We start from the raw sequence: 22,816 nt of genomic DNA on the forward strand, positions 1-22,816 counted from the left end.
ACAGAGAGCTCCAGTACCAAGTGAAGAATTTTGAATAAAAATTTAATTTAATACAATTTAAGTACTTATAGAGCATTGGTAAGTCTATGTCTGGAAACAAATTCCTGCTCTTTGCCTTTTCTCAGAGCTTTGTAAGGAAGAGTTCAGATAGGATGTGATGTCAGAGCAGAAAGTAAAATGGTAGCACAATATCCATGCTGGTGAAGCAATTAGTCAACACAGTTACTTACTGAGTCATAGGTAAGAGTGTATGACACAAGGCAGGTAGATTGTCTAAAATTCTAGAGCAATGTGGGAGAAATCACCTGAGAACTTCTGATTTATGTGCCGTCTTAATCACTGTGAAGCAAACTAACTCTTCTAAACTGTGTATGTCTGATTAGTAATTTACCATTTTCATAAATGTGGAGGATTTAAGTTTCCAAGCCTGCAAATGGAGTGGGTAAGTGATGTGACTTTAGCAGTCACCGTTCTCATGTAGATTCTAGTATAACCGACACTGCAACTTGTGATACAGGTAGAGAAAGGTTCTGATAGAAAGATGTTATGCAAATATGTAATAGATTGTTTAAAAGTAATTAAACTGAGACAACTTTGTAGGTATTAGACCATCATCATTGACAAGCAATAAAGGATAATTAGTAGAACACAATATTATTCTGTGTCATATACAATTTCACCTACAAAACTAAAAATGTTCAGCTATTGTCAAAAGATTCACCATTAAATTAAAAAAGTTGATTTGCTCCATGTTAAGTAGTATCTATACCAAAGTAATTATCAGACTATCACAATAAAAATTGCGAATGACGTGGGGAATTTGTGCTTTCTGACATTGTGTGGGTATCCAAAGTGATATGAATCTGTTACTCATGAAGAACGGTACAGTAATCCCTCACTGTTTCCAGATCTCTGGCTCCTGTAACTTTCTTAAAGATGTCCACTCAGCTATTCAGGATTTTCAACATTTGCCACGTGATAAGCACCTAGAAATGTATAAAACATAAGATTCAAGTTATTTCTCTTTGTAAACTCCTCCATGAATAAATTTACAACAGTCAGCTTCTTCTTAGGTACAGTGTAAATTCCAAGAACCTTGTTTTTCCTTCAAACACGTGTTTAATACTAAAGCTAAGCACCCTCAAAAATATTAGTATCCACCCAGTAGAAAAACTGACTCTGTTTTTTTGATGGCTTTATTAATGTTGTCATAAAGTACTAAACAACAGCAACTTTGGAAGTATAGATTAAAGTTTCAAACTTATTATGCATGAAAAGCAAAGTTTCAACTTAAGACACATATGTGGGGGCAGGAACTGAAGTAGAGACCAGGGCAGGTTTCTTGGGGCTTACTTTATTATAAAAGTCATAATAACACCCTCAGGGGGAGCACCTCACTCATTGCTGGACCTCCCATAACCATCATCAGTCCAACATGCACCCATCATTTACACGGGTGTTCATTAATTTAGGAATGATCTACTCCATTCACCCATATTCATGAAGTTGATAATACCAAAACATTTCCTTCCATTTCACTCAATTTTCACTTCCATTCCCTTCTACCTGCTTTCTTTTTCCATCATCTTCTTCACTATATCTCCTATGTTCCCCTTTCCCACATCTCTAACTACATACACAGATAAGTGTGCAGGCCCTAACACTCACACACCCACACAACTCTCTCTCTCACACACACACTCACACACACACTATCTCTCTTTCTTTCTCTCTCACAAACACTCATACACTCTCTCTCACACACACACTCACACACACACACACACACACACACACACACACACACACACACACACATACCTCCTCCCATTTGGCCCTTCCAAACTGAGTTCCTATTATAACAGAAACTACAAAAATACCTGTAATACCAAGTTTCCATTATTGCAAGAATAACAGATGTCTATTTTCTACAATCCCTTCAAGTGCCATCTAAATCAAATCACTAGCTTGCTTGTTATGTTTGCTATTGCTTCTTTAAAAATTGCTCATAAGGTCAGGTTAATTATGGTCAGAATCTCAGGTATGGTAGGATTGAGAGATGCCCATATCAGTACCATTTGTCAGCTCCTTCTATCCACTCTACTACTTCACAACTCTGTTATTTTGCTGGATACGTGGTTCTTTTGTTTATAAGTCATAAAAAATTTAACACTCTCCTAATTTGGTGAGCTGTTCTTTCCTGTCTTATGTTTCAAACAGTCAAGTCCTGTGTTCTTGCTCTATCAGTCCTCCCAGTGAGAGTAAAGCCTTTGTAAAAACCAAATAAATAAATATAGAACAAAGGACACCATTATTTACAATAGAGATATGAGACAGCATCTCAAACACCAGTGAACACATTATGACCTCCACCAAGCTGAGGATCTCAAAAACGTTGTCAGTATAGCAATGAGGACATTCCTCATTGTTCTATGAAATCTGGATTTGGATTCTTGAAAAAGTCTTAGAAATTGTGGCTTTTTTTGTGATTCACTCAGGAAAAGACAATGCTTTCATAAAGCATAGAGGAATATAAATCTTTCATGTTTTTTAAGTGAATGGAAATATCAGACAGAAAAAGTAATGCTATAATATCTGTTTACCTGTTTTTGTATATTTCATGACCAAATAATATTCATTACGACTTTGTCTGTTGACTGTTGTATTGTCTGTTTGATGAGGGTTATTGGAGTATGGAAACAGTTCAGAGACAAAAAGGGACTTCAGTGGACATTTAAGAAAATATTGGTTATTTTATTTATAAACATTTCAAATACTATCCCCCTTTCCAGTTTTCCCCTCCACAAACCCCATATCCCCTTCTTTCTCTCCTGCTTCTATTAAGGTTCTCTCCCAATACCCACCCCATCCTATCTCAACACCCTAGCATTCCAATATGATGATCACTGATCCACCACAGGACTAAGGGGCTCTCTTATTGGTGATGACAGTTAAGGCTATGTACACATCTGCTATGTACACAGATGGAGCCATGGGTTCCTCCATATGCACTATTTGGTTGGCAGTTTAATCCCTGGGATTGTTCAAGGGGAGGTCCGGTTGGTTGCTTCCTATGAGATTGCAAACGCCTTCAGCTTTTACAGTTCTTCCACTAACTCCTCCACTGGTGCTCAGCATCTGCATCTGTATCAGCAAGGCCTTGGGAGAGCTTCTCAGGAGTCATCGATATCAGGTTCCTGTCAGCAAGCATTTCTTTGCATCAGAAATAGAGTCTGGGTTTCTTCTCTGCAGATGGGATGGATCCCTAGGTAGGAAAGTCTCTGGATGGCCTTTCCGTGAGTCTCTTCTCCACTCATTCCTCTGCATTTCTTTTTGACAGGAGCAATTCTGGATTAATATTTTTGAGTTGGGTGTAAGCCACATCTCTCAACCATGAGACCAGGGGAAAGGACTGCAATCTGGATGTAATTTGAATAAAAATAATTATTCAGCAAGAAAGAAAAAAGGTCCCTCATATAATGATTGAGTCATTAAAATAGTTTTAAGATTATAATAATTATGTGAAGGATTTTATTAATCCTTGCTATTAATGATGAGGTGTTGACCACTTAAATATGAGTATAACAGTTAGATAGGAAGAAAAGAACATTAAATCTAGATTGTTTCCAGTTCATTTATTTTATTATCCCACTTTACCTGAATACTTGGCAAACACAGTAGCCTTTGTTCTCTGGAAAAGTGGAACAAAATGTTTTCATCATTTCATAGTTGCGAATTTCTCTCTCTCTCTCTCTCTCTCTCTCTCTCTCTCTCTCTCTCTCTCTCTCGCTCTCTCTCTCTCTCTCTCCCTCCCTCTCTCCCTCCCTCCCTCCCTTCCTCTCTGTCTGTCTGTCTGTCTGTCTGTCTCTCTCTGTCTCTCTCTTTCTCTCTCGTTCTCTCTGTATATATATATATATATATATATATATGTGTGTGTGTGTGTGTGTGTGTGTGTGTGTGTGTATAATGTATATGTACATATATATGTATGTATATATGTTTTTGTGCGTGTGTGTACAGTTATGCCTGTGAAGGATGAAAGTACCTGGCCATATAATGTAATATTTATATTAATGTAATATTTATTTTTCTGTATTATTTGATCCATCTTCTGTGACACCTCACAAATAAGTTATTAGGTAGCTTTAAACCAAGTCTTCTCAGAAAGTCTTCTTTGAAGAATGCATAGCACAGGCTCAGATGTGCTAACTGTATCACAGAGTGGCAAGTATATGTAATATGTTTCTCTTAATTCTATAAATGTTTAACTCACTGATTCTGTCCCTAACAGATTGGTGATTCCTTGTGGTGATGTGTCTTTCTTTTCTGACAGTCCATTTTGCCATAATGTTGTGAGAAGTACCGGGTGTAGGAATAAACTCCTATTATACAGTTTGACAGTACACCCATAAAGATAAAAGAGTTAAATGGAATCATACACTTCTTAAATGATTTCACAGAATTGCTCCACGGTAAAATATTTCTATTGTTTTATATACATTGATATTCTTCTTTCAGTGTAAAACACATTGTAAATTATTAATTTTCTTCCATGCTAAAATATGATATGTAAATATTTGTTTTCATATGATGAAATTAGTTGTTTACCTAAGTTACTATGTTATTGTTTATTTTTTCTGATGATTTTCTATAGAGTAAAAGCATCATCTCAATATTTTCTTTTTTATGCTTTTAGAGCCAGGTGTAAAAAATACAATATTTATTATGTGAGTGACACACAGTAAATATCCTCAGTAAATATTTAATACTTTCTTCATAATAAAATCACTTAGTTAATTATACAGATTAAGATACAGTAGCAATGACTTGAAATCCTTAAAATATGCATGCACCAAGAAGATACTTGTGTACAGAATTGACTTATTTTCCCTGGTATGGAGATTGGGAATTATGGTAGCAACATTTTGATTATATTTACCTTTGTGGTCCCAACACAATGTAAGGCTATGTTGGGATCCTGAATATTTTAAGTACTGTTTAAATTTTGTGTCCATCAAATTAGCATATTCTTTGTGTATTTCTTACATGACACACTGTGTTTCAAATGTGCAAACTAATAACACAACACAAACTGTCTGCAATAGTAACCACTATTCGTTTTACAGATCTCTTGCCTAGAACATTGAGTATTCATTACTATTGTATTGGGGGGGGGATACAGCTCATGATATGACTCTTTCAAAGAAATAAATTTGTCTTCATGAATTACCATGTTTCACAGAATGATTTAAATGACTTTGGAAATAATTTCCTTGGGCAATGTAAATTCTTTTGCTTTACTTATTACTATGATTTTAATATCAGTCTCATGTTATCCACAAGTTTTTTTTTTTTTGTTTTTTTTTTTTTGCAAATTTTAGAGTACAAGAGGCTACATTTCTGGAGCCATATATCACTTACAATGTTTTGGTATGCCCTTCCATTTATCCTGAAATTATTCTTCTCAAACAACCATGCCAGAAGGTGTTACAGACTGTAGAAGTGACAGTTCTATCTAATTTGTCATTGGAGTGAGCAGAGTCTAGGAGTTATTGATATAATAAAAGAAGAAAGGAACCCTTAATGAGTATACGTCTGCCTTATAATCTGGGCTGTGGAAAAGCAGCCAGATATCCTCTATTGAATTTTTTTTATATAGAATTAGAGCACAGGATATTTTTCATTCCTTCACTATCATCTCCCAATTTCTCTTTTTATTGGTATTGTTAAAATTTTTATTAAAAACCCTTTATATTGATAGTGTTAGAAAAATGAAGTAGTATAGAGTTTCCTTACAGGATTTCTTCCCTGGTGTGCAAAGGTATATTGCATAAATATATATATGAAAATTATTATGAGGGAATTTAACCAATATAATTTATTGGTCTGTGTCTAGTTCAAATAAATGAAAATATTTCTAAATACTTTTAGTGAAACAACTTAACAAGTGGTAGAACATCTGGACATTCAGTTTGGATTTTTGGTTTTGTTTTACTTTTTGGAAAAACAAAGGCCAATTCATCTTTTAAGAGTGAAACAATAAGTGACCTACACCTTATATGAGGGATACATTTATCAAGATGATCCTTGAAACCTGTAATTTTTTCTCCATACATTAGCTAAAGTGCTTCATTTAAAATTGCTTAAATCCTCTCATTATTTACAAGTCTTCTTTGTTCAAACCATGAACATTTTAACTAAAGTTTAAGAAATGTATGGTAAAATTGAAGGTGGATACAAATTTCCAGTTCCTGTTAAAAAGTGGGTAGCATAAGGAACAAAATCATTGGATGGATTTCTAAACAAGAAATAAAATTGTCTTCACCTATATGGATTATTCATAGATATATAAATTCCATGTTGCTTTTAAAAAATTCCTGTAATACCATAAGCACAATTAGCACAGAATTAACATTTTTCACTTTTTTTCTTAGAATACAAACCGATCTATTCTTATAGCCTTCTACAAAATACAAATCTAAGTGGTTCAAGGACTTCCACATAAAACCACATACTCTAAAACTAATAGAAAAAATAAACTTGGAAATAGCCTCTAACACATGGGCACAGGAGAAAATCTCCTGAACAGAAGAACACCAATGGCTTATGCTCTAAGATCAAGAATCACAAAATAGGACCTCATAAAATTGTAAAGTTTCTGTAACTCAAATGACATTGTTATTACAATAAAACAGCAACCAAGAAATTAGGAAAAGATCTTTACCAATCCTACATATGAAAGAGGGGTAAATTCAATATATACAAAAACTCAAGAAGTTAGACTAAAGATAATCAAATAACTCTATTTAAAAGTAGGGTACAGAGCTAATCAAAGAATTATAAACTGAAGAATATCAAATGGCTTAGAAGCACCTAAAAATGTACAACATCCTTAGTAATCCCAAAAACGCTGAAATTCCACCTTACACCAGTCAGAATGGTCAAGATCAGAAACTCAGGTGATAACAGATGCTGCCCATAATGTGGAGAAAAAGGAACATTCCTCTTTTGTGGGTGACATTGTAAGTTGGCACAACCACTCTAGAAGTCAGACTGGCATTTCTTCAGAAAATTGGACATAGTACTACCTGAAGATCCAGCTTTACCACTCCTGGTTATATATACAAAAGATGTTCTATCATATAACAGGGAAAGTTACATGGCTCTACTACCATCATAGTTGCCTCATTTTTTATATTGAAAATCTGGGAAGAAGCCAGATGTCCCTCAACATAAGAGTAGATTCAGAAAATGTGGAACATTTACACAATGTAATGCCACTCAGATGTTTAAAAAATTACTTCATTAATTCTTAGGCAAATAGATAGAACCTGAAGATATCATCCTGAGTTAGGTACCCAGTCACAAAATAACACACATGGTATACATTCACTTATAAATGGATATTAGCCCAAAACTCAAATATCTAAAATATAATTTATAGACCAACTGAAGCTCAGAAGGGGGAAAAATATTCACTGGAAAAAATACAGATACAAACTGAGCAGAAACTAAAGGAAAGTCCATTCAGATACTGTCCAACCTGGGATTCCATCTAATATACAGTCACCATACATAGAAAATATTGAAGAAATCAAAAAGTATGTGCTGATAAGATCCTGATATAGCAGTCTCCTGACAATCTCTGCCAGAATCTTCCAAATACAGAGGCAGATGCTCACAATCAACCATTGATCTGAGGATGGTGCACACAAAGAAGGAGTTAGAGAAAGAACAGAAGGAGCTGAAGGAGTTTTCAACCCCAAAAGAGCATCAATATCAGCCAACCAGAGATCCCAGTGGCTAAATAACCATCCAACCAGTAAACATGGACAGACCAGCTATGGATCTAGCCAAACAGATAGCAGAGGAAGGCATTAAAGAGCATCAGTGGGAGTACTGGCCCTTGGTCCTTGGAAAACCCAATTCCCAAAGTAGAGGAATGCCAGGGCAGGGATACAGGAGTGGGTGTATGGGTGGGAGAGAGAGCACCTTCACAGAGGCAACGGGAGGAAAGATGGGATAGGGATTTTCCAAAGGGGAAACGAGGAAAGGCAATAACATTTGAAAGGTAAATAAATATAAAGTTATCTAATAAATCTTTCAATGGTATCTATAAAATTTAAAACAAATGACTCAATTCAGAGACAAAGAAAGACACTATCTCAGAGTAAAAAGATGGGAAAAAACTTTCAAGCAAACAGCCCCAAGAAGCAAGCTGGAATGGCTATTCTAATATCGAATAAAGTAAATTTCCAACCAAAAGTAATCAAAAAAGATAAGGAAGGACACTTTTTACTCATTACCAGGGAAATCTGTCAGGAGGAACTCTCAATTCTTAACATATATGCTCCAAATAAAAAAGCACCCACATTCATAAAAGAAACCCTACTAAAGCTCAAAAAATACATTTCACCCCACACAATAATAGTGGGAGACTTTAATACCCCACTCTCACCAATGGACAGATCATGGAAACAGAAACTGACCAAAGACACTGCAAAGCTAGCAGAGACTTTGAACCAACTAGAATTAATATATATATACAGAACATATCATCCTAAAGTAAAAGAATACACCTTCTTCTCACCACACCAAGGGCACCTTCTCGAAAATTGACCACATAATTGGACACAGAACGAGCCTCAATCAATATGAGAAGATTAAAATACTCCCATGCATCCTCTCAGATTACCAAGTTCTAAGGCTGGTCTTTAAAAACAACAAAGACAACACAAAGCCCACATACACATGGAAACTAAACAACACGCAGTCAAACGATAGCAGGGTCAAAGAAGAAATAAAAAAAGAAATTAAGGATTTTCTAGAATACAACAAAAACAAAACCACAACATACACAAACCTATGGGATGCAATGAAAGCTTTACTGAGAGGAAAACTCATAGACCTAAGTGCTTCCAAAAAGAAACTGGAGAGAGCTCACATCAGCAACCTGACACCACAACTAAAAGCCCTAAAACAAATGAAAGCAGATACACCGAAGAAGAGTAGATGGCAAGAAATAATCAAAATTAGGGCAGAAAAAGACCAAATAGAAACAAAAATTACCATTGAAAAAATCAACAAAACCAAGAGTTGGATCTTTGAGAAAATCAACAAGATTGATAAACCCCTAGCCAGACTAACTAGAGGGTAAAGAGAGAGTATGCAAATTAACAAAATCAGAAAGGAAAGTGGAGACATGACAACTGAAACAGAGGAAATTCAAAAAATCATTAAATCCTACTACAAAAACTTATACTCCACCAAATTGGAAAATCTGGAGGAAATGGACAAATTCCTAGACAGATACAAGATCCTAAAGTAAAACCAGGACCAAGTAAACCATCTAAATATCCCTATAACTCATAAAAAAATAGAAGAAGTCATCAAAAGCCTCCCAACCAAAAAAAGTCCAGTTCCAGACAGGTTCAGTGCAGAATTTTATCAGACATTTATTGAGGATATAACACCAATGCTCTCCAAACTTTTTCCAAAAGATAGAATCAGATGGAATACTACCTAACTCATTTTTTGAGGCTATAATAACCCACGTACCTAAACCACAAAAAGACCCCACAGTGAAAGAGAACTTCAGACCAATCTCACTTATGAACATCAATGCAAAAATACTCAACAAAATCATTGCAAACCGAATCCAAGAACACATCAAAATGATCATTCATCATGACCAAGTAGGCTTCATCCGTGGGATGCAGAGATGGTTTAATATAAGGAAATCCATCAATGTAATCCACAATATAAACAAACCCAAAGAACAAAATCACATTGGTCATCTCACTGGAAGCTGAGAAAGCATTTGACAAAATTCAACACCCATTCATGTTAAAAGTCATGGAAAGAACAGGAATCCAAGGTCCATAGTTAAACATAATAAAAGGAATATACAGAAAACTAACAGCCAACTTCAAAATTAAAGGTGGAAAACTTGAAGCAATCCCACAAAAATCAGCGACTCGACAAGGCTGCCCACTCTCCCCCTACCTATTCAAAATAGTACTGGAAGTCCTGGCTGGAGCAATTAGACAGCAAAAGGAGATCAAGGGGATACAAATTGGAAAGGAAGAGAAAATCATCATTCTTTGCAGAGGAAATGATATTATAATTATGTGACCCCAAAAATTCCACCAGAGAAGTCCTACAGGTGATAAACAATAACAGCAAAGTGTTTGGATACAAAATTAACTCAAACAAATCAGTAGCCTTCCTATCCTCAAAGCACAAACATGTGGAGAAAGAAATTAGGGAAAAGGTACCCTTCACAATTATCACAAACACTATGAAATTCCTTGCTGTGACTCTAACTAAGCAAGTGAAGGACCTGTATGACAAAAACTCCAAACCTCTATAGAAGAAAATTGAGGAGGATCTCAGAAAATGGAAAGATGTCCCATGCTTAGAGATTGGAAAGATCAACATTTAAAAAATGGCCATCCTACCAAAAGCAATCTACAGATTCAATGCAATCCCGATCAAAATCCCAACCCAGTTCTTCATGGAATTGGAAAGATCAATGTGCAATTTCATATGGAATAACCAAAGACCTAGAAAAGTGAAATTCATCCTCAACAACAAGAAAATATCTGCGGGAATCACTATCCCTGACATCAAGCTATATTACAATGCAATTGTGCTGAAAACTGCTTGGTACTGGTACAGAAATAGGCATGTGGATCAATGGAATAGAATAGAAGATCCAGAAATGAGCCCTCATGTATATGGTTACCTTATTTTTGACAAAAGAGCTGTAAACATTCAGTGGAAAAAGGACAGCCTATTAAACAAATGGTGCTGGTCCAACTGGCACTCAGCATGCAAAAGAATGAAAATAGACCCTACTTATCTTCTTGTACAATCTCAAGTGTAAGTGGATCAATTATCTCCAAATTAAACCAGATACACTGAAACTATTAGATAAGAAAGTATGGAAAACCTTAGAACACATAGGCAGAGGAGAAAATTTCCTGAACAAAACACCCATTGCTCAAGCTCTAAGGTCAAAGATTAACAAATGGGACTTAATGAGATTGCAAAGTTTCTGTAAGGCTAAGGACATTGTCAAGAAAACAAAACGGCAGCCAACAGAATGTGAAAAGATATTTACCAACTCCACATCAGATAGAGGCCTAATATATAAGGTATACAAAGAAGTCAAAAAGCTAGACACCAGAGAATCAAATAACCCTATTAAAAATGGGGTACAGAGCTAAACAAAACGTTCTCATTTGAGGAATATCGAATGGCTGAGAAACATCTGAAGAAGTGCTCAACATCCTTAGCCATCAGGGAAATGCAAATCAAAACAACCCAGAGATTCCACCTCACACCAGTCAGATTGGCCAAGATCCAAAACCCAGATGACAACAGATGCTGGCGAAGTTGTGGTTAAAGAGGAACACTTCTCCACTGTTGGTGCGGTTGCAAACTAATACAACCACTCTGGAAATCTGTCTGGCGAAACCTCAGAAAATTGGACATAATACTACCCGAAGACCCAGCTATTCCACTTCTGGGCCTATACCCCAGAAGTACCTTAGTACACGACAAAGATATATGCACCACAATGTTCATAGCAGCTCTATTTATAATAGCCAGAAGCTGGAACTTACCCAGATGTCCTTCAGAAGATGAATAGATACAAAAATTGCGGTAAATTTACACAATGGAATACTACTCTGCCACCAGAAACAATGACTTAACCAAATTCTTAAGAAAATGGTTGCATCTAGAGAATATCATCTTGAGTGAGATAATCCAGTCACAAAAGAACAGACATAATATGCAGTCACTGATAGTGGGATGCTAACCCCAGAGGCTCGCACTACCCCAGAAACAACTCACAGACTTATGAATTACAAGAAATAAAGAAACCAAACAAAACCAAAAAAAAACTTTATACCACAAGAAAACTTTTGACTATTTCCATGTTACATTTTGTTTTACATGTACTTTATGCTCATTTTAACTATTAAGTTTTCAATGCATACTATCAAATATTTAAAAAAATCAAGTACTGACTAAAAATATATTCATATAGTTTTATGTAAAAATTATTTTAAAATCTTATAAAAAGTACTGACAAAAATGTATTGTATAATTTTATGCAAAAAAATGCTTAAAATCTGTACATTTATCTTTGTTTTGTAAAATAAATTTGTTAAAAAAAATAAATAAAAAAGTTAAAAATTGGGTACAGAGCTAAACAATAAGTTTTCAATCAAGGAATATTGAATGGTGAAGAAGTCTCTAAGGAAGTGCTTGACATCCTTTGCCATCAGGGAGATGCAAATCAAAACATCCCTGAGATTATACCTCACACCAGTCAAAATTGCTAATACAACCACTCTGGAAATCAGTCTTGTGGATCCTCAGAAAATTGGACATAATAATACCTGAAGATCCAGTTATCTCACATCTTGCCATATACCCCAGAGATGCTCTAACATACAATAAAGACACATGCACCACAATGTTCATAGCAGTCTTATTTATAGTAGCTAAAACCTGGGAAGAACCCAGGTGTTCTTCAGTAGATGAATGGGTATAAAAATTGTGGTACACTTATACAATGAGGTTCTAGTTAGCTATCAGAAACAATAACCTTATGGAATTCTTAAGAAAATGGATGCATCGAGAGAATATCATCCTGAGTGAGATAACACAGTCACCAAGAACAAAGAGAATATGCAGTCACTGATAATTGGATACTAACCCCAGAAAACTCTGGACACCCCAGAAATAACTCACAGACTGTGTGAAGTTCAAGAAAAACAAAGGCCGAAAAAAAAAAAAAAGAAAGAAAAATCATTATGCTTAATCCTTACCAAGAAAACGTTTGCCTATTTCCAGGTTACATCTTTTTTTTTTTTTACTTGTACTTTATGCTCATTGTAACTAGTAAGATTTTAATGCATACTATCAAACCTTTTAAAAATCAAATATAGACAAAAATGTATTCATATAATTTTATGCAAAAATGCTTTTAAAATCTGTACATTTATCTTTGTTTTTTTAAATAAAGTTGTTCAATTAAAAAACAAAAAAATGACAAAAGATGTTTGAGTCACAAGCATGAAAAAAACTGCTACCTCTCCAATACACAAAGTAAATTTATATTCCCTGTATATCGACAAATAATACAGAGAAAAGCATGTTTCCAATCAAGCATTCTACCATTGAGCCAAATCTTTAGTCAGTAGAGTTATTTTCCTAACCATATTTTTGCCTGATCCTATATCATTGTGTGAGCCTGGTAACATTGGCAGAGCCAGGAGAAGTATTTGCCCTCATTATGAGACAAACAAAAACCTACAGCACGGAAATGTCACATGTATAGAGAACTAATGTACAAAACATAGCTATTTCTGCTAAACAGGCAAGCTGATCAGACTCTTCTTTTAACGCCTGCTCCATCATATCATATATCATATCTTATAAGGTGCTCATGGGTAAGCAAATAAGAATTAGAATACTCAAGTCTCTTAGCAGTTAACAAAGACAGAAACTGACAATGCTTTCACTGTATTAGCCATGGTGCTATCACTCTGCTCACTCAGAAAAATCTCTCATGATTACATGACAGTCAAATCTTCCAATTCTTTCTTCATAATTGTCACTAAGAAGTATTAACATGAATATAAATTATCAAATATTATGGATGTGGGGCACAGAACAGGGCTCGGCCCATCTGCCACCCAGACCAGCACTTCCTAAAATTTTAAAGACTGGTGAGTAGGAGATCTGGGCAGCAAGGGAGCAGAGAGATCTCTGCAAAGTGCACACGGAAAGCACTCCACCCCCATGCTTCCACCCGGAGGCTTTTGGGTGCAGAACAGGGCTCAGACCATCCGCCACCTGGACCAGTGGAGATTCAGGGTCATTGACCAGATACAAGGGAAAGGTAAGAACATATCACTGACAACAAGATGGCAAGAGGGAAGTGAAAGAGTATATCCCAAGGAAACCAAGACAACCTGGCAACAACAGAACCCAGCTGTCCCATAACAGCACTCCAGAAAAACAAGATGCAGACATGAAATCATACCTCAAGACGCTGATAAAGATACTTAAACAAGAAAGGGAGGAAAAGCAAAAAGAATAAGAAGCTTTTAAAGAGGAAACAAGAAAAACACTCAAAGAACTCAAAGAACTAGAGGAAAACAGAACCAAAGAGATGTAGGAATGGAAGAGGGAATTTAAAACGGAAATTGACACAATAAAGAAAACACTAAAAGAGATAACCCTAGAGGTAGAACACCTAAAAAAGAAATCAGGAGTCACAGAGGCAAGCATTTCCAATAGACTACAAGAGATGGAATAGAGAATCTTGGGGGAAGAAGACAACATTGTAAACATAGACAAAACAGCCAGAGAAGATGCAAAAAACAAAAAGCTCCTAACCCAAAATGTCCAGGAAATCCAGGACACAATGAGAAGACCGAAACTAAGGGTAACAGGAATAGAAGAAAGAGAAGATTATAAACTAAGAGGCACAGTAAATATCTTCAACAATATCATAGAAGAAAACTTCCCACCCTTAAGAATGTGATGACCATGAGCATGAAAGAAGCCTTCATACCTCCAAATAGGTTGGACCAGAAAAAAAAATACCTCCAGACACATAATAGTTAAAAAACCGAGTACCCAAAGAAAAGAAAGAATACTAAAAGCAGTAAGGGAAAAAGGTCAGGAAACATACAAAGGCAGACCAATCAAAATCACACCCGATTTCTCAACATAGACTATGAAAGCTAGAAGAGCCTGAACAGACATCACACACACCCTAATAGAGCACAAGTGCCAGCCCAAGCTGTTATAGCCAGCAAAACTATCAATCACCATAAATGGACAGATGAAGATATTTCAAGACAAATCTAAATTTACAAAATATCTGACCACAAACCCAGAACTACAACGAATTCTAGGTGGAAAACCCAACACAACGAGGGTAAATACATCCTAGTAAAAAAAAGAAAACTCCTAAGCAAGAAAACCAAAAAAAAGAAAAAGACACAGACACCACTCAACCCACTAAATCAATAATAGCAAGAAACAGGAACAACTATTCATTGATATCTATTAAACTAAATGGACTCAACTCCACAATAAAGAGACACAGACTATCAGATTAGATACATAAAAATAATCCAGCATTTTGCTGCATACATGAAACTCATCTGAGAGACAAAGACAGACACTATATCAGAGTAAAAGGGTGGGAAAAAAACTTCCAAGCAAACAGCCCCAAGAAGCAAGCTGGAACAGCTATTCTAATATAGAATAAAGTAAATTTCCAACCAAAAGTTATCAAGAAAGATAAAGAAGGTCACTTTTTACTCATTACCGGGGAAATCTGTCAGGAGGAACTCTCAATCCTTAACATATAAGCTCCAAATAAAAAAGCACCCACATTCATAAAAGAAACCCTACTAAAGCTCAAAATATACATTTCAACAAACACAATAATAGTGGGAGACTTTAATACCCCACTCTCTCCAAAGGACATATCATGGAAACAGAAACTGAACAAGGAGACTGTACAACTAACTAAGACTTTGAACCAACTAAAATTAATAGAATCATACAGAACATATCATCATAAAGTAAAAGAATACACCTTCTTCACATCACCCCATGACACCTTCTCAAAAATTGACCACATAATTGGACACAGAACGAGCCTTAATCGATATAAGAAGATTGAAATACTCCCATGCATCCTCTCAGATCACCATAATCTACTGCTGGTCTTTAACAACAACAAAGACAACAAAAAGCACACACATACACATGAGAACTAAACAACCCTCTGTTAAATGATAGCAGGGTCAAAGAAGAAATAAAGAAATAAATTATGGATTTTCTGGAATTCAACGAAAACAAAAACACAACATACCCAAACCTATTGGATGCAATGAAAGCATTACTGAGAGGAAAACTCATAGCCCTAAGCGCTTCCAAAAAGAAACTGGAGAGAGCATACATAAGCAACTTGACAGCACAGCTAAAAGCCCTAGAACAAAAATAAGCAGATACACCCAAGAAGAGTAGATGGCAAGAAATAATCAAAATTAGGGCAGAAATAGACCAAATAGGAAAAAAAGAACCATTGAAAAAAATCAACAAAACAAGAGCGGGATCTTTGAGAAAAGCAACAAGATTCATAACCCCCTAGCCAGACTAACTAGAGGGCAAAGAGAGAGTATACAAATTAACAAAATCAGAAAGGAAAGTGGAGACATAACAACAGAAACTGAGGAAATTCAAGAAATCATCAGATCCTACTACAAAAACCTATACTCCAAAAAGTTGGAAAATCTGGAAGAAATGGACGAACTACTAGACAGATACAAGAACATAAAGTTAAACCAGGACCAAGTAAACCATCTAAATAATCCCATAACACATAAAGAAATAGAAAAAATCATCAAAATCCTACCAACCAAAAAAAAAAAAAAAAAAAAAAAGCCCAATTCCGTGCAGAATTTTATCAGAAATTTATTGGGGACATAACACAAATACTCTCCAATCTATTGCAAAAGATAGAATCAGATGGAATACTACCTAACTTGTATTTTTGAGGCTACAATTATTGTCCTTTCTAAACCAAAAAAGCCTCTCAAGGAAAAAGAACTTCAGACCAAACTCACTAATGAACATTGATGTAAAAATACTCAACAAAATCCTTGCAAACCGAATCCAAGAACACATCAAAATGATAATTTACTATGACCAAGTAGGCTTCATCCCTGAGATGCAGGGATTGTTTAATATAAGAAAATCCATCAATGTAATCCTCCATATAAACAAACTCAAAGAACAAAATAACATGGTCATCTCACTAGATCCTGAGAAAGCATTTGACAAAATTCAACACCCCTTCATGTTAAAAGTCCTGGAAAGAACAGGAATCCAAGGTCCATACCTAAACATAATAAGAGCAATATACACCAAACCAATAGCCAACATCAAACTTAACTGTGGGAAACTTGAAGCCACCCCACTAAAATCAGTGGCTCGAAAAGGCTGCCCACTCTCCCCCTACCTATTCAACATAGTACTGGAACTCCTGGCTGGAGCAATTAGACAGCAAAATGAGATCAAGGGGATACAAATCTGAGAGGAAGAGTTAAAAACATCACTCTTTGCAGAAGACATGATAGTGTACATAAGTGACCCCACAAATTTCACCAGAGAACACCTACAGGGGATAAAAAAGTTCAGCAAAGTGGTTGGATACAAAATTAACTCAAACAAATCAGTAGCCTTCCTATACTCAAAGGACAAACATGTGGAGAAAGAAATTAGGGAAAAGTTACCCTTCACAATAGTAACAAAAACTATGAAATACCTTGGTGTGACTCTAACTAAGCAAGTGAAGGACCTATATGACAAGAACTTCAAACCTCTAAAGAAGGAAATCAAGGAAGATCGCTGAAAATGGAAATATTTCCTTTGCTCATGAATTGGAAGGATCAACATTTTACAAATGGCCATTCTACCAAAAGCAATCTACAGATTAAATGCAATCCCCATCAAAATTCAAACCCAGTTTTTCATTGAGTTGGAAAGATCAATGTGTAATTTCATATGGAACAACAAAAGAACTAAATAGCAAAATTTACCCTCAAAAACAAGAAAACATCTGCGGGAATGACTATCCCTGACCTCAAGCTATATAACAAGGCAATTGTGCTGAAAACTTTATTTTACTGGTATAGAAATAATCACATGGATCAATGGAATAGAATAGAAGATCCAGAAATGAGCTTTTATGTATATGGTCACCTTACTTTTTACAAAGGGGCCGTAAACATTCAATGGAAAAATGACAGCCTATTCAAAAAATGGTGCTGGTCCAACTGGCACTCAGCATGCAAAAGAATGAAAATAGACCCTTTCTTATCTCCTTGTACAAAGCTCAAGTGTAAGTGGATCAATGATCTCCACATTAAACCAGATACACTGAAACTATTAGATGGGAAAGTAGGGAAATCCTTAGGACACATAGGAACAAAAGAAAAATTTCTGAAGAAAACACCAGTGGCTCAAGCTCTAAGGTCAATGATTAACCAATGTGACTTAATGAGATTGCAAAGTTTCTGTAAGGTTAAGGACATTGTCAAGAAAACAAAATGGCAGCCAACAGAATGTGAAAAGATATTTACCAACTCCACATCAGATAGAGGCCTACTATCCAAGGTATACAAAGAACTCAAAAATCTAGACACCGGAGAATCAAACAGCCCCATAACAAAATGGGGTACAGAGGTAAACAAAATGTTCTCAATTGAATATCAAATGGCTGAGAAACATCTGAGGAAGTGTTCAACATCCTTAGCCATCAGGAAAATGCAAATCAAAACAACCCTGAGATTCTACCTCCCACCAGTCATATTGGCCAAGATCCAAAACACAGATTACAACAGATGCTGGGGAGGTTGTGGAGAAAGAGGAACACTTCTCCACTGTTTGTGGGGTTGTGAACTGATACAACCACTCTGTAAAGCAGTCTGGCAATACCTCAGAAAATTGGACATATTACTACCTGAATACCCAGCTATTCCACTTCTTTGATTAAACCCCAGAGACACTTTAATACACAACAAAGATGCATGCACCACAATATTCTTAGCAGCTCTATTAATAATAGCCCGAAGCTGGAAAGAACCCAGATGTCCTTCAGTAGATGAATGGATACAAAAATTGTGGTACATATACACAATGGAATACTACTCAGCCACCAGAAACAATAACTTAACCAAATTCTTAAGAAAATGGCTGCATCTAGACAATATCATCATGAGTGAGATAACCCAGTCACAAAAGAACAGACATAATATGCAGTCACTGATAGTGGCATGCTAACCCCAGAGGCTTTTACTGCCCAAAAACAACTCACAGGCTGTGTGAAGTCCAAGAAAAAAAGAAAAGAAAAGAAAAGAAAACAAACAAAAAAAAATGTCATGCTCAATACTTACCCACCAAGAACACATTGACAAATTCCGGGTTACACCCCGTACTACATGTACTGCTTGCTCATTGTAAAAAAATAAAAAAAAATCTTTACACACCAAGAAAACTTTGACTATTTCCAAGTTACATCTTGTTTTACATGTACTTTATGCTCATTGTAACTAGTAAGATCATAATCACACTATCAAACCTTAAAAAAAAAAAACAAGTACTGACAAAAATGTATTGTCTACTTTTATGCAAAAATGCTTAAAATCTGTACATTTTTCTTTGTTTTTTAAAATAAAGTTGTAAAAAATAAAAATATAAAATATTGGATGTGAATCCCTGCAGATGGTAAATAAAGGGATGTTGATCATTTAGATATTTGCTGATGTCACTTCCTGGGAAATACAGATTATTAAGTCTTGGAAAAATCTATATTAACAAGCTTTTTGAAGTGTTAGTACAGGATGGAATTACTCCAAATCCTTAATTCTGCCAAGTGACCTTTGGTGAGCTGTTTTAACACTTCCTTCGCTCCTTCCATATTCACTGATATTATTCTTCACAAACTGCCTGTGAAACCTGCTCTTCATTTCTTCTAGAAATATCTTCTAGGAAAACTAATACCCAATATCACACAATGTTAAGATTTGAAAACTTGACAATTTTAAAGTCTCTGCATATTCCACATTCTTCAAACTAATCCAGGCATTGAACTCATGGGCTTTTAACTACATGTTTACCTTTAGCTCAAATCTGATACAACCTTTGAATTGTTCTGTTTAGCTTAGTCCCTCATATATCTTTTAAAATGAACATCATGATTTTTTTTGTTGAAAGCTATTATACAAAAGATATTTTGGGTAAAGCTGTGCTAAGTGGTAAAGATCTTGTTCTCTCTTGATTTCCTGCTATTTTATATATTTCTCTTACACCTGTCTCTGTATTTACACCTACATAGAGTAAATTTTAGTAAAATTGATTATCAGTGTATCATTTTGTAAGTCAGTTAAACATCTATCTCTTCTATGTTTGCAATACTTAGAGTTTTTCTCTATTATATTTCAGTTGCTCATCAGGTAAAATTCTAAATTCTTTTCCTCTCAAATTGTCTATTAGAAGTGTAATATAGAACGCATAACATTTCATAGGATATGATAATATCTATATAATTTATAATATATGAAATTGAAGCAGTTTCATGATTACAAGGAAATACTTAAACAAGCAATATAATTGCATAAACACATCAGAAGAATCATAGAGATGTAATTGGTGATATGAGAATGGCCATGAAAAGATACTGGCCAGACAGTTTGGATTCACAAAAAAAAAAAAAAAAAAAAAAAAAAAAAAAAAAAAAAAATGACAAGACAAATCTGTTAGATAAATTCTTTTGGAGGGTAATACAGAATACTGCTTTGACACTACGGACTCAAAAGGGATTTTATAATAACTTTGCTAGACATCATAAAAAGGAACAGACAGTTGAAAATATGATAACAAACTATACTCTTTTTTTCAAGGAATCATGACAATATAATGCTTATTGTAATACCTCAGTTGGAATTCCGAACCTCTGAGACTCTTAAAGGTAGCAAGATAAATGATGTACCTCACGTTATATTTCTTTCTCAAAAAATAAATTGGAAGACAGGTAAGATAATGTTCTGGAAATGTTAAGGTTGGTCTCTCGGGGTATATCCATGGGCCAAAGAGTGTAGGAACAAAATATACCTAGAATCTGTCATAAACTGACTGGCAAAGTTTAAAATCCTCCGTGAAGGTGATGAAGGGCCCCTAGACTGAAAAATGGAATATAATTTTTTAAGTAGAGAAGGTGTCTTCATTAAGACTAGGAGAAATATATTTTCTGTATAATAAAACAGAAGCCAATGACTCAGAGCAGGAGAGGAAGACATCTCAGCAAGCAAGCCACTGCCTATGCTACATCTCCACTGGTTCAGGATACAGCAGGAACAGTCTTTCTCTTTAGAGCAGTTTATTGTCAGGCTAGATCAGATACCATCTGATAACTGGACTCTAGCCAGCAGCCTGATTTGGGGAAAAAATCTGTAAAAGCAATTTTTATTAGCTCCCTTTGATTCTGATTGGAGGAATGTGTACATGGAAATACAGAATGTATTAAGAGCCAATCAGGAGAGACATCTCAAACATAAGAATGCCAAGTGCAGAGCCTGCAGTAACCTTGGAGATCTCCATTAGTGCTGATGAGTCACTTATCTTTCTTTCCTCCCTGTCTGTTGCTGTGGAAGCAAGAAAAGGGAGAAAAGGAACAAAACAAAGCGAAACAAAACAAAACGAAAAATATAATGTACCCTGAGATCTTACTCCAGTTAACAATACACAATATCAGAAAGTGATGATGGGGGCTTTATGATGCTCAGGGGTTCTTGGGAATATATTATGCCTATCTACAAGAAAACCTCTGCTTCTGTTTGTAGGCTTTCTGATTGTGACTCTAGGATATGAAATACAGCTTGCTGCTGAGTCATTCGTCTCTTCTTGTGTATGTTTCCTCCATTGTGTGAATGTGTGTGTGAATTATTACAGTAAAAAATATACTTATATCGATTAGACTGTCTTATTAAATAAAGTCTGCTAAGACTGAAAGGCAGAAATGTGGCTTTAATATTCTGCTCCAAAATAAGCAATTATTATAGAATGTTACCCAGTGTCTTAATGATAAAAATAATTTTAGAAATATTTATGTTTACCTCAAAATGCTTAAAAATATACATTTTCAAAAATTATCTTTGAATGTATATAAGATTTATGTGTGATGGCACATTACATTTGAATGCAGGTATACCTTTCTTTCATTTTGTTGTTTCTTAGGTGCAGTTGATAGTAAAAAATATATATATATATTTTTTTAAATTTGGAACTGGTATATGAAATTGTGTATTTGAAAAATCCACTCCATTTCCCTACACTATATTTTATTTCCAGTAACAGCAATTCCTATTCCCTCAGAAGTCATTGTCTATTCTGCCTCTCTAAAAATCTGAGTTCAGTTAAGGCACTTGTCTGTACATGAATATGGCACCATCTACTGGAAAATTTGTAGTCTCTCAATGTGAACATCATAATTTTACTTACTTTATAAAGCCTTACATTTTGCAAAATCTCAGTCCTTGAAGGGTATTAATGGCTTGGTGCTCAAAGAAAATATTAAATTTTCATTGTATATTCAGTGAGTAATGCAGACAGACCTATATTATAGCCAGGAAAAAATGGTTCATGCCCAATAAAGCAAACATAGCTTATTACACATGGTTTTTAATTGACAAATCTTTAAAGAAGCTATTCTGCTGCTAATTGTTCTTATATACTATAGTTTTAACTCTGTTTTAAATATCTAGCCTTATATTCACAAACGAGCTTTGCTATCACCCTTAGCAAAATCTCCAGTTAGAAGCACACAAAGACCATTACAGTACTACATAACTTGTAGAGGTTCCAGAACAACTGACAGTGTTGTTTCTTACCAACTCATGAATTAAGTAAACTCATAATTGTTGAGATTCTGTAAACCCCACCTCTCAATTTCCCAGCAACAGCCAGGTATACCCCACCCCTCACTTAACCAGCAGTAACCAGGTGTGCTCTGCCCCAGTGACCTGACACTATAAAAGGAGCTGCTTGACCCCTCCTCCCTCTCTTGCTCTCTTTCCTCTCTAAACCTCTTGCAGCCTTGCTCTCCCTTGCCTACCCCTCCTCTTCCCCTTTCCTTCCCCCCTTTCCCTCCACATGCTCATGGCAGGCCTCTACTCCTCTCTCTCTCTCTCTCTCTCTCTCTCTCTCTCTCTCT

General features: G+C 35.4%; 1 long non-coding RNA gene across 1 annotated transcript in view; it reads right to left on the reverse strand.

Moving 5' to 3' along the window:
* Positions 1 to 2,930: 2,930 nt before the first annotated feature.
* Positions 2,931 to 22,816, reverse strand: part of LOC308419139 — a 94,231-nt gene continuing 74,345 nt past the window's right edge. Inside the window, exon 5 of the long non-coding RNA XR_013974978.1 lies at positions 2,931 to 3,419. This is a non-coding gene — a long non-coding RNA (uncharacterized lncRNA). The remainder of the gene's footprint in view (positions 3,420 to 22,816) is intronic.

This window comes from Micromys minutus (genome assembly GCF_963924665.1).
Source record: "Micromys minutus genome assembly, chromosome: 3".
Taxonomy (NCBI): Eukaryota; Metazoa; Chordata; class Mammalia; order Rodentia; family Muridae; genus Micromys; species Micromys minutus.